Source organism: Pleurodeles waltl, chromosome 5 (assembly GCF_031143425.1).
Source record: "Pleurodeles waltl isolate 20211129_DDA chromosome 5, aPleWal1.hap1.20221129, whole genome shotgun sequence".
NCBI lineage: Eukaryota > Metazoa > Chordata > Amphibia > Caudata > Salamandridae > Pleurodeles > Pleurodeles waltl.
Genome location: NC_090444.1, coordinates 16,176,390 through 16,188,569, shown reverse-complemented (window position 1 = coordinate 16,188,569; position 12,180 = coordinate 16,176,390). Strand labels below are relative to the sequence as shown.

The 12,180-nt window shown below is 46.5% G+C and overlaps 1 protein-coding gene across 1 annotated transcript in view; it reads left to right on the top strand.

The window, feature by feature from the left end:
* LOC138295289 (uncharacterized) overlaps nucleotides 1-12,180 on the top strand; it is a 114,753-nt gene that overhangs the window by 60,708 nt on the left and 41,865 nt on the right. The window lies entirely within an intron of this gene.

Here is a 12,180-nt window from a genome sequence, read left to right as displayed (position 1 = left end):
GTTTCTGCTATGACTCCTTAGTAGCCATTCCAGACTTCACTCTGGTTAAGCAAGTCCTCTACTCACTGCATTCCCTGCATCCATGCCTTTCCTGCTGTACATTTCCAGGCTTCATGGCTTATGCTCAGCTGGTACATGTTCTTTGCAACAGGTACATTAACCGTCTGCGCTACTTTCTGATGAGTCAAAACTGCCACTAGACAAAACTTTGACCTTGCTCCAGCAGAAACGTTAATCACCAGCGTTATCTTGACTTTTTATTGGTCCCTGAAAACTGCTAGACACACAAGGAACTCTGCAGTACACGCCATTAAACCCAGCATCCCGCTCCTACGTGCAGCTGCACAGGTCACTCCACCCTAAAGCCGGACCTGGCCAGTGCCGTCCACACCAATCTGAAAATTCCAGGCACAGTATTAAAGATATAACTTGTAAAATCCTTTTGTCATTTCTCAGCTCAGGGAGTATGGCACTTGCTAATCCTATGCTTAATTACAAAAAGCTTTGTTGCTTTTCTAGCTCGGCTTGAATAGCAGTGGCTAAAGCAATGCTTAAAATTCAGCTAGAAATACAGCCATTTGAGGCGGGAGATTCAGAGTATCACTGGTGTGACAGATGCACTCCATAAAAGAAAGCAGTTCACCTCAATCAGGGAACTACCCACAGTTCTTAGCTGTTTTTTTGCATAATTTGTGCAGCGCTTTAAGCTTGCAAACATTTGATTGTGATCTGCAATGAGTTCACCTTCTGTCTGGACATAGCTATGCAACTCTGACAAGTTCTAATAAGAGCGAAACATTTGTCAGGTGCTACTTTTCAGATTGGCTTGGGCAGTGATTAAGCACTAGATGATACTACGCTCAGAGTTGTCTCTGTAAAAGTAAAGGGTAATGTGATATGTAATCTCATCTGTAAAATGATTTGTAATTTCATTAATGGTAAGGTCATATGCTTTGCGAGTTCTGTACAGTTATTTACATGAAACTTTCTCTCCCTACATTTTTATATACAAATACACACGCATATGTATATATATATATACATACAGCTGTGTATAAATATATATATATTTGCCTAGCTTGTATATGGAAAGTTTCAGGGTGATCTGTCAACGGGGGTAAGAAAAAGGTGGCTCCCAAAACGCAAAATGCATTTTCCGTAGACTTCTTAGGACGCACTACTGCAAAAACTGCTGGGAAGAATTACACCAAATTTGGCAGGGAGCTAAATCATGGGCCAGAAAGTCTGCTTTTTGTGATTTTGTGTAAATCCAGTCAGTATTTTTGAGAAATTAAGAGTAAAAAAGTTTGGATCAGGTCAGTTGGGTTTGAGGGACTCTCACAAGAGTCATGCGGTCACACAAATTAAAAAATAGAGTCATCCGATGGGTCGAGAGGGCTTTTTTTCCTTGGTACTTCTCGTCCCTGCGGGAACTAGGGACTCCTGCGAGTTCTGTGGGAGCAGGTATTCTAAATGGCTGGTTGTGGGAGGAACACAAATGAAATGACTAATACTGTCCATGGTAAAAGAAATTGCTTCTGTTCTGAAAATGAACATAAAAAGCTATATTAAGGGGCAGGATAAAGGCATCCTGTCCCTCTAGTAACTGAGAGGAGTTCTATAATGTATACATACTGTAATGAAGGAATTCTTTTAAAAAAATAGTCTCTCTCGACGCTCTGCTATGCACACCTGTCACCTTAGAGAGGAGACTTTGCCGAGATGCCAGTCGCTCCCAACGCCCTACTACACACACCTGTCAACCAAGAGAAAGGTTTCAGCGGACCTCAACATACCCTACTCAATATGCCTGTCACCCTGTGGAGGCGTCTTAGCAGAGAGCCCAGTCCCTCCCACACCCTACTATGCACACCCACCATTCAAGAGAGAAGTGTCAATGGAGACACTAGACCCTCACCACAGCCTACTATGTACACTCAATGCCCTGGAGAGAGGTCTCAGCAGTGAGTCCAGTCCTTCATCGCACCATACTAGGCACACCGTAACGCTGAGGAGCAGTCTAGGCAGAGAAGGCAGTGCCTCCCCCCACCATATTAAACACACTCGTCATCCACAAAAAGGTCTCAGCAGAAAGGCCAGTCGCTCCCTACAAACTGCTAAATACACCTGTTGTACAAGAGAGTGGTTTAGGCGAAGAGGCCAGTCCCTTCCCATACCTTACTATGCACACATGATGCCCTGGGCATAGGTCCCAGTGGAGAGGCCACCCCCTCCCACACCCTACTACGTACACCCATCATCCAATAGAGAGGCCTCAGCAGAGAGGCTAGTCCCTCCCCATACCCTGCTATCTACACCTCTCACCCTCAGAAGAGGTCTGAGTGGAAAAGCCAGTCCTTCCCTACAACCATCTGTGCACTCTTGCTTCCTAGGTGACAGGTCTCAGTGGAGAAACCAGTGCCTGTAGGTTACACAGTACTCAGTCACTTATTATTAGATGAGATGCATGAGCTTGCAAGACTCGTGTTTTTGAGAAATGTTTGAGAGGGGTGCTGCTTGGGTGCTCCCGCGAGAGTCCCTTGGGAGTCAACTTGTTAAAAAATGAAGATGTACTAAAAAAACAATCAGCTAACGAGGAAGTAGGGTAGATCTTAAAAGAGCCTTTTAAAAAAAATAACAGTCTTTACACTTTTTTGTTGCTTTTTCAACTTTTCAGTGAAAAAATAACACGAATCTTCATCAAGAACATGCCAGAGGGAGTGATTTAGAGTATGGTGGATGGGGTTACTCCGTCACAAATATGGCAGATAACAAGTCCACTGTATTAGGATTCCATTATATAACAGAGTAACCCCTCCATCAAACTCTAAATCAGGCCCGAAGAGAGGAAAGACAGTAAACCTAAAGACAAAACAAAAACTACTGCATTGGTTGGTATTTATGAGCCTGAAAAAGTCTATCTCTTGCAGTATGGCTCATTTCAGAAGCGTAAATTATGGTCCCACAGAGCCGGGGGTACAGAACTTTAAATATGCTGGATTGCAGCCAGCCTCCCTGGCCTGCACCTGTGGAGGCGCAGAATCCCCTGCTTGTGCTTGTGATCCAGCACTTGAGGCTGATGATGCATGCACACTTATCTACATCTTGGCTCCTTGAACGTCAAATCACCAAAATGCTAGGGGTAGCTGAAGTGCCATCACATGCCCTTTGATCTTCAATTTTACTCACACACATACTCACACACACATATTCACACTTATACACACTCTCTCTGTCACGTAAACATACACTCACCCGCAAGCACGCACACAGCATACATTTAAAAGCATTTGTTTTAATTACATCAGCTGCTAAGGAAGGTCACATTTCACCTATTTGTACTCCATTTTTTATTACACTAATAGTGAATAATGAAACAATATTCACTATTAGTGTAATAAAATAAAATGAGAGAAAACAAAGCAAGTGGAGCCCCTATTGATGTCCATAAGGACAAGCTGCCAATCTGTTCCTGGCACTGATTTTGCCACCTCTGAGGCCAAGGGCCGTAAAGACAGTGCTAGGGGCCGCAAGGAGCAAGTCAGGGGTCACAGCTGCAATGCCTGACGACCCCTAAATGACATCCATGATTGGCTCTAGCAAATCTGGTTGGATGCATAGAGCACACATGGCACCTTCACATTTCTATGGTGCCAAACGAGTAGTGCTTGCCTGTGCCATGAGAAAACACTTTGTGGCACAACTTACAATGAGTCCAATTATTGATGCTCTCTGTCCAGCGCCCCAAGAGTTGTAACACAAAGACGATTAGTCTCAAATCATAGTTAACTGTTTCTTCATCAGTGCTTAATTTGAGCCGGTGGTTTCCCGTGCTGGGCGCCAGCACTTAAATGTCAGCACTAGCGAATATGGCAGTCTGCCACATGGTGGCACTGTCTGCCTAATTAAGAAAGAGCACAGCAACTGCTGTTTATTAATTGAATATACATGGAATAGTATGAATTGTCACACTTATTAGAGTGTGACAGTGGTGGTTTTGGTATTGTCAATGGCAGCGCTGGCAGGGGCAATGGGTGGAGGGAGCTGCAGTGGCCACCTGACAAGAGCCTTGGCACTTATTTTTTTACAAATTAACCGCTGTTCTTAATTATCCCCACTGCAGCCAAATGTGGTTCTCCTTTTGGTGAAGAATTTGCTTCCGCGGAGAGAGGTCTCCATGGACTACTCAGTCATCCAGTGCTTAATTTGAGCCAGTGGTTGCCGGTGGGGGCACTGCCACTTATTTTTGAGGACCGGCACTTATTTTCCCACATCAGACATTTACTGAGGACAATAGAGGAAAAACCAAACAGAAACAAAAAAGACAGAGGAAAAGAAATACAAAATATCTGTCACCAAGGGAGCAAGCAGACACCTGTAAGAGTGAGATAAGGGGGCAGGGACTGCCTGGCAGTGAATTAAAGAGGCCTGAGGTGGATTCAAGACAGCGCACCCTTGCTATTCGTGCTCTGACATTTAATAGCACTAGCCATGCGTATCTGAACAGCGCTGTGGGCAAAGACACTTCTTATTTTACAAATAAACCACTCTTTATAACACTATCCATCTGTGGAATATGTGCCAGAAGCGCAAGCTTTCCAAATATTGCCAGACTTTTTGCTGTGTGATACTTCACTGGACATATCACATCTATCTGCAGCATTATAGACATACATAAAACAATAAGTATGCTTAGTTTTACACAAAGAATAATATTTGCACTTTAAAAAAATATATTTTTTTATTGATTTTACACCACCTACCACAAGCAACTGGTGGAAGTCCACCAGTACACATGATTGTGTCTATAATAACCCCACTAGCGTTTTGTACCAGCACTTTATCTTGTTTATATTGGAAGCCTGGTTACAAATATGGCACAGTGTTCTACTGGCCACTGGCAGCACGAGGCCTGATGTTTGTAAATGCAACACTTAAATTACCTCCAATAGTGAGTTGACAAGGACTCTTATGGAAGAGTTAAATATCTCAGTGCTTCCGTTCTTCACCTCTGTGCCCTGGGTCATAAATCTGACTGAGCATGGCTCCTTATCAGGCCCTGCTATATGCAGCCTGAAGATAATAATGTGAAATAAACTCAGCCTTCCCTTAAATTTAAAAGGAAATGTGACCCTGTTTTCATCTAAAAATGAACCCAAGGCTGTGAGCTACTCTGAAGGTGTCTGGGAGCTACTGGTAGCTCGTGAGGGACTGGTTGGAGACATCTGGTTTATAACAACACGCAAAGCACTTGGTTGTCATCTGCAGATTAAATATATGCTTGACAGTCCACTGGGCTCTCCAGCCATGTCCTCTGCCTTTCATTGCCCTGTGTTGCACTGTTATTTTCCTCACACACCCACCCCACAACCAGTCCACACCTAACCCGTCCCTCAGTCTCATAGCTCTTCATCTAGTATATCCTGCCATTTGGATCATATTCTGTCGAGATTTCGGGGGCATCCTCCGACCCTGTGAACCGCAGCTTCAGGTTGCATCCACCAGTTCATGTTATTGACCCAACTGACGTTTCCCACCCCAGAGCGGTAAATATCTCTTTTGCCATTGCTAGGACCGTGTTACAGAATAGTAAATCATGTTAGTCCTAATAAGGCTAGCGATGGCCCGAGTGCGATTTGACCCCCCACTACCTTTGATATGTGATGTTACACCTGCAACCAGAATGTCCACAATCTGGGGCAGCTCCATAAAGTATGGACTAAAGTCCCCCTACCTACACATCCAGAGGCACCATCATCATCTGCTTTACCCATCATCTATAACGAGTTTCATATAGTAAGCCCTATGTAGAATCTTGAGCTGCACTAGTCCAAACCTTGCTTTAACTGCTACCTACCTAGGATAGCGACACACCTCTACACTATCCGAATCTACTAGAATCTAGAATCTTCTCCCAAGTCTGGTTCTCATTTAGCTTTCAGTGTATTTAGTGGGTGTTGACAATTCATCACAAGTGTGTGGTGTACCGTGTTGATCGCCATGTTTGTGGGGTGGTGGTGCCAAAATCCAATTCTCCAAGGGTGTCTTGTCTGCCACATTCATCGGCAAATCTGCATATTCTCCCAGCGTCTGTCGCGCTTGAAGGTATCTCAAGAATTGCCCATCAACCAACCGTGTTTGCAGTCCCTCAAATATCACCATCTTGCTCTACTCCCAGAAATCCCCCACTCTGGACAAGCCCAGCAGGTCTCAAGGCTCTTCATTTTAGCCAGTATATTGGACCCCCACAGTGGTGTTTCTAGGGTTAATCTCATTCCCCACCCCATTGCGCTAGTGGCTGCTTGCCATACTTTTGGGATCAGGGCCATCTGTCTCAGGAGTGCTCAGGACCATCCCTACCGTACAATATGCCAAAGTAACTCCCCTTCATCAGTCCTCAGTGCTGGTTCTGTTTGGGATGTGAAAGCCCATTCACTCGCTATCAGTAACTGGGTCATCCAGTAATAATATTTTCGATTTGGGGCCACAATCCCGCCCCTCATAGGGCCCTCTCATCAGGGTCTGGTGAGGTATACGCGGTTCCCCACCATCCCACAGTAGTGTTCGTGTGGTTGCCTCCACTATTTTTAAGAACGAGTCTGGTACCTCGTAGAGTGTGTATGGAGTGCATACAGCAATTTCGGGACTATGATCATCTTATATAGTGTGGCTATGCCTAGCAGAGAGACAATCAGTGGCTCAAACCTTTCTTGAATTTCTCCTGTATCCTCTCCAAATTGTGCCTTTGGAAGCCCAGGTAACCGAACCCCTCTAGGGGCTGCACTACAGGGATCTGTCTACCTGCGGTCCCCCTCTGGGGAGTTATTGGGCATATCACCAACTTGCACCAAATAATGTGGATCCCTGAGTACTTCCTGAAGATGGTAAGCACCTCCAGTACTCTGAGGAGAGAGATATTCAGGTCCACCAGGTAAACGAAGACATCAATCACATATAAGGAGATTGTATTTCTCCAGTCCAGGGCCCAGTTAATCCCTCTTATAATTGCATCCTTCCTCACCCTCTTAGGCAGCAGCTCAAGGGCAACCACAAGCAGGGAAAGTGGACACCCCTGTCTATTTCCCTGATGTAGCGTAAAACCGTCTGAGCATGTTCCAGTGACCTTGAATCATACTGAGGTATCAGTGTAGAGTAGTCGCACCCAGGCTAAGAACGTTGTTCTGGACCCCACTTTCTGCAGAATGGCCTGTGGATAGGGCCACTCCAGGGCATCAGATGCCTTTCTGGTGCCAAGTGAGAGCAGAATGGCAGGTTCCTGCATCACTTGATGCCCCTCCAGAAAACCAAAGTCTTCTCAGGTTATGTCTTGTGGCCCTGTGAGCCATAAACTCAAACTGATCTGGGTCCACTGTTGTCGGAAAGTACCATCTTGCCTGGCATGTTACCCCCATATTTCACTGTATATATGTTGTTTTAGTTGTATGTGTCACTGGGACCCTGCCAGCCAGGGCCCCAGTGCTCATAAGTGTGCGCTGTATGTGTTACCTGTGTTATGACTAACTGTCTCACTGAGGCTCTGCTAACCAGAACCTCAGTGGTTATGCTCTCTCATTTCTTTCCAAATTGTCACTAACAGGCTAGTGACCAATTTCACCAATTTACATTGGCATACTCGAACACCCTTATAATTCCCTAGTATATGGTACTGAGGTACCCAGGGTATTGGGGTTCCAGGAGATCCCTATGGGCTGCAGCATTTATTTTGCCACCCATAGGGAGCTCTGACAATTCTTACACAGGCCTGCCATTGCAGCCTGAGTGAAATAACGTCCACGTTATTTCACAGCCATTTACCACTGCACTTAAGTAACTTATAAGTCACCTACATGTCTAACCTTTACCTGGTAAATGTTGGGTGCTAAGTTACTTAGTGTGTGGGCACCCTGGCACTAGCCAAGGTGCCCCCACATTGTTCAGGGCAAATTCCCCGGACTTTGTGAGTGCGGGGACACCATTACACACGTGCACTATACATATGTCACTACATATGTATAGCGTCACAATGGTAACTCCGAACATGGCCATGTAACATGTCTAAGATCATGGAATTGTCACCACAATGCCATTCTGGCATTGGGGAGACAATTCCATGATCCCCCGAGTCTCTAGCACAGACCCGGGTACTGCCAAACTACCTTTCCCGGGGTTTCACTGCAGCTGCTGCTGCTGCCAACCCCTCAGACAGGTTTCTGCCCTCCTGGGGTCCAGCCAGGCTTGGTCCAGGAAGGCAGAACAAAGGACTTCCTCAGAGAGAGGGTGTTACACCCTCTCTCTTTGGAAAAATGTGTCAGGGCTGGGGAGGAGTAGCCTCCCCCAGCCTCTGGAAATGCTTTCATGGGCACAGATGGTGCCCATTTCTGCATAAGCCAGTCTACACTGGTTCAGGGATCCCCCAGCCCTGCTCTGGCACGAAACTGGACAAAGGAAAGGGGAGTGACCACTCCCCTGACCTGCACCTCCCCTGGGAGGTGCACAGAGCTCCTCCAGTGTCCTCCAGACCTCTGCCATCTTGGAAGCAGAGGTGCTGCTGGCACACTGGACTGCTCTGAGTGGCCAGTGCCAGCAGGTGACGTCAGAGACTCCTTCTGATAGGCTCCTACAGGTGTTGCTAGCCTATCCTCTCTCCTAAGTAGCCAAACCTCCTTTTCTGGCTATTTAGGGTCTCTGCTTTGGGGAATTCTTTAGATAACGAATGCAAGAGCTCATCAGAGTTCCTCTGCATCTCTCTCTTCACCTTCTGCCAAGGAATCGACCGCTGACTGCTCTGGAAGCCTGCAAAACTGCAACAAAGTAGCAAAGACGACTACTGCGACCTTGTAACGCTGATCCGGCCGCCTTCTCGACTGTTTTCCTGGTGGTGCATGCTGTGGGGGTAGTCTGCCTCCTATCTGCACTAGAAGCTCTGAAGAAATCTCCCGTGGGTTGACGGAATCTTCCCCCTGCAACCGCAGGCACCAAAAGACTGCATCACCGGTCCTCTGGGTCTCCTCTCAGCACAACGAGCGAGGTCCCTGGAACTCAGCAACTCTGTCCAAGTGACTCCCACAGTCCAGTGACTCTTCAGTCCAAGTTTGGTGGAGGTAAGTCCTTGCCTCCCCACGCTAGACTGCATTGCTGGGTACCGCGTGATTTGCAGCTGCTCCGGCTCCTGTGCACTCTTCCAGGATTTCCTTTGTGCACAGCCAAGCCTGGGTCCCCGACACTCTAACCTGCAGTGCACGACCTCCTGAGTTGTCCTCCGGCGGCGTGGGACCTTCCTTTGTGACTTCGGGTGAGCTCCGGTTCACTCTTCTTTGTAGTGCCTGTTCCGGCACTTCTGCGGGTGCTGCTTGCTTCTGAGTGGGCTCTTTGTCTTGCTGGATGCCCCCTCTGTCTCCTCACGCAATTGGCGACATCCTGGTCCCTGCTGGGCTACAGCAGCATCCAAAATCCCTAACCGCAACCCTTGCATCTAGCAAGGCTTGTTTGCGGTCTTTCTGCACGGAAACACCTCTGCAAGCTTCTTCACGACGTGTGACATCTATCCTCCAAAGGGGAAGTTCCTAGTCCTCTTCGTTCTTGCAGAATCCACAGCTTCTACCATCCGGTGGCAGCTTCTTTGCACCCACAGCTGGCATTTCCTGGGCATCTGCCCACACCCGACTTGATCGTGACTTTTGGACTTGGTCCACTTGTTCCACAGGTACTCTTGTCCGGAAATCCATTGTTGTTGCATTGCTGGTGTTGGTCTTCCTTGCAGAATTCCCCTATCACTACTTCTGTGCTCTTTGGGGAACTTAGGTGAACTTTGTATCCACTTTTCAGGGTCTTGGGTTGGGCTATTTTCCTAGCCCTCACGGTTTTCTTACAGTCCCGGCGACCCTCTACAAGGTCACATAGGTTTGGGGTCCATTCGTGGTTCGCATTCCACTTCTAGAGTATATGGTTTGTGTTGCCCCTGTACCTATGTGCTCTCATTGCAATCTATTGTGACTGTACATTGCTTGCATTGCTTTCTATTGCTATTACTGCATATTTTTGGTGTTGTGTACATATATCTTGTGTATATTTGCTATCCTCATACTGAGGGTACTCACTGAGATACTTTTGGCATATTGTCATAAAAATAAAGTACCTTTATTTTTAGTATATCTGTGTATTGTGTTTTCTTATGATATTGTGCATATGACACTAGTGGTACTGTAGGAGCTTCACTCGTCTCCTAGTTCAGCCTAAGCTGCTCTGCTAAGCTACCTTTTCTATCAGCCTAAGCTGCTAGACACCTCTCTACACTAATAAGGGATACCTGGACCTGGTGCAAGGTGTAAGTACCCCTTGGTACTCACTACAAGCCAGGCCAGCCTCCTACAACTGTATAGTGAGTGATCGCACAAGGTGGCTCATCAGTACTTTCGCCAAGACCTTAACCTACATGCTGAGCAGGGAGACTGGCCTATAAGATGCACAGTTTTCCTGGGTTTACCAACTTTGTGGATAACAACTCTTGTTGCAGTCCTAAGATCTTCCAAGAGACTTTCTGTTTTTTGCTGGTTATAAACACTGCTATCACTGTTTTTCATCAGTTTCCTCTTCATGCATTTATAATATTAAGGCAGAAACTAATTCGATTCTGAGGTCTTTCTGCTCCTCAGCTGCATAATTGCACCCCATGCTCTGTTTCACCTATCCTCTGTTCTAGCTGTGTCTTGTCTTCCTCATCTAGGCGAGGTTTAGGACTTTCCTTACAAATCCCAGCATTGCCTCTGGGCCTATCTGCAGTTTAGAGCTAGGAAGATCCTGACAGGGTATGTTAAATGTCTCTGCTATCCTATAGAGCTAGGAAGATCCTGGTGGGGTATGTTAAATGTCTCTGCTATCCTATCTGCAGCTTAGAGCTAGGAAGATCTTGGCAGGCTTTGTTAAATGTCTCTGCTATCCTATCTGCAGCTTAGAGCTAGGAAGATCTTGGTGAGGTATGTTAAGTGTCTCTCCTATCCTATCTGCAGCTTAGAGCTACGAAGATCCTGGCGGGGTATGTTAAATGTCTCTGCTATCCTCTCTACAGCTTAGAGCTAGGAAGATCTTGGCGGTGTATGTTAAATGTCAATGCTATGCTCTCTGCAGTGCAGAGCTAGGAAGATCTTGGCAGGGTATGTAAAATGTCTCTGCTATCCTCTCTGCAGTGCAGAGCTAGGAAGATCTTGGCGGGGTATGTAAAATATCTATGCTATCCTCTCTGCAGCTTAGAGCTAGGAAGATCGTCGTGAGGTATGTTAAATGTCTTTGCTATCCTATCTGCAGTGCAAAGCTAGGAAGATCGTGGTGGGGTATGTTCAATGTCTCTGCTATCCTCGCTGCAGCTGAGAGCTGGGAAGATCCTGGCAGAGTATGTTAAATGTCTCTGCTATCCTATCTGCAATGCAGAGCTAGGAAGATCCTGACTGGGTATGTTAAATGTTTCTGCTATCCTCTCTTTGCAGTGCAGAGCTAGGAAGATCCTGGCAGGTATGTTAAATGGCTCTGCTATCCTCTCTGCAGCTGAGAGCTAGGAAGATCCTGGCAGAGTATGTTAAATGTCTTTGCTATCCTATCTGCAGTGCAGAGCTAGGAAGATCCTGATGCAGTGTGTTAAATGTCTCTGCTATCCTCTCTGCAGCTTAGAGCTAGGAAGATCCTGGCGGGGTATGTTAAATGTCTCAACTATCCTCTCTGCAGCTTAGAGCTAGGAAGATCCTGGCGGGGTATGTCAAATGTCTCGGCTATCCTCTCTGCAGCTTAGAGCTAGGAAGATCCTGGTGGGGTATGTTAAATGTCTCAGCTATCCTCTCTGCAGCTTAGAGCTAGGAAGATCTTGGTGGGGTAGTTAAATGTCTCGGCTATCCTATCTGCAGTGCAGAGCTAGGAAGATTCTGGCAGAGTATGTTGAATGTCTTTGCTATCCTATCTGCAGTGCAGAGCTAGGAAGATCCTGATGCAGTGTGTTAAATGTCTCTGCTATCCTCTCTGCAGCTTAGAGCTAGGAAGATCCTGGCGGGGTATGTTAAATGTCTCAACTATCCTCTCTGCAGCTTAGAGCTAGGAAGATCCTGGCGGGGTATGTCAAATGTCTCGGCTATCCTCTCTGCAGCTTAGAGCTAGGAAGATCCTGGTGGGGTATGTTAAATGTCTCAGCTATCCTCT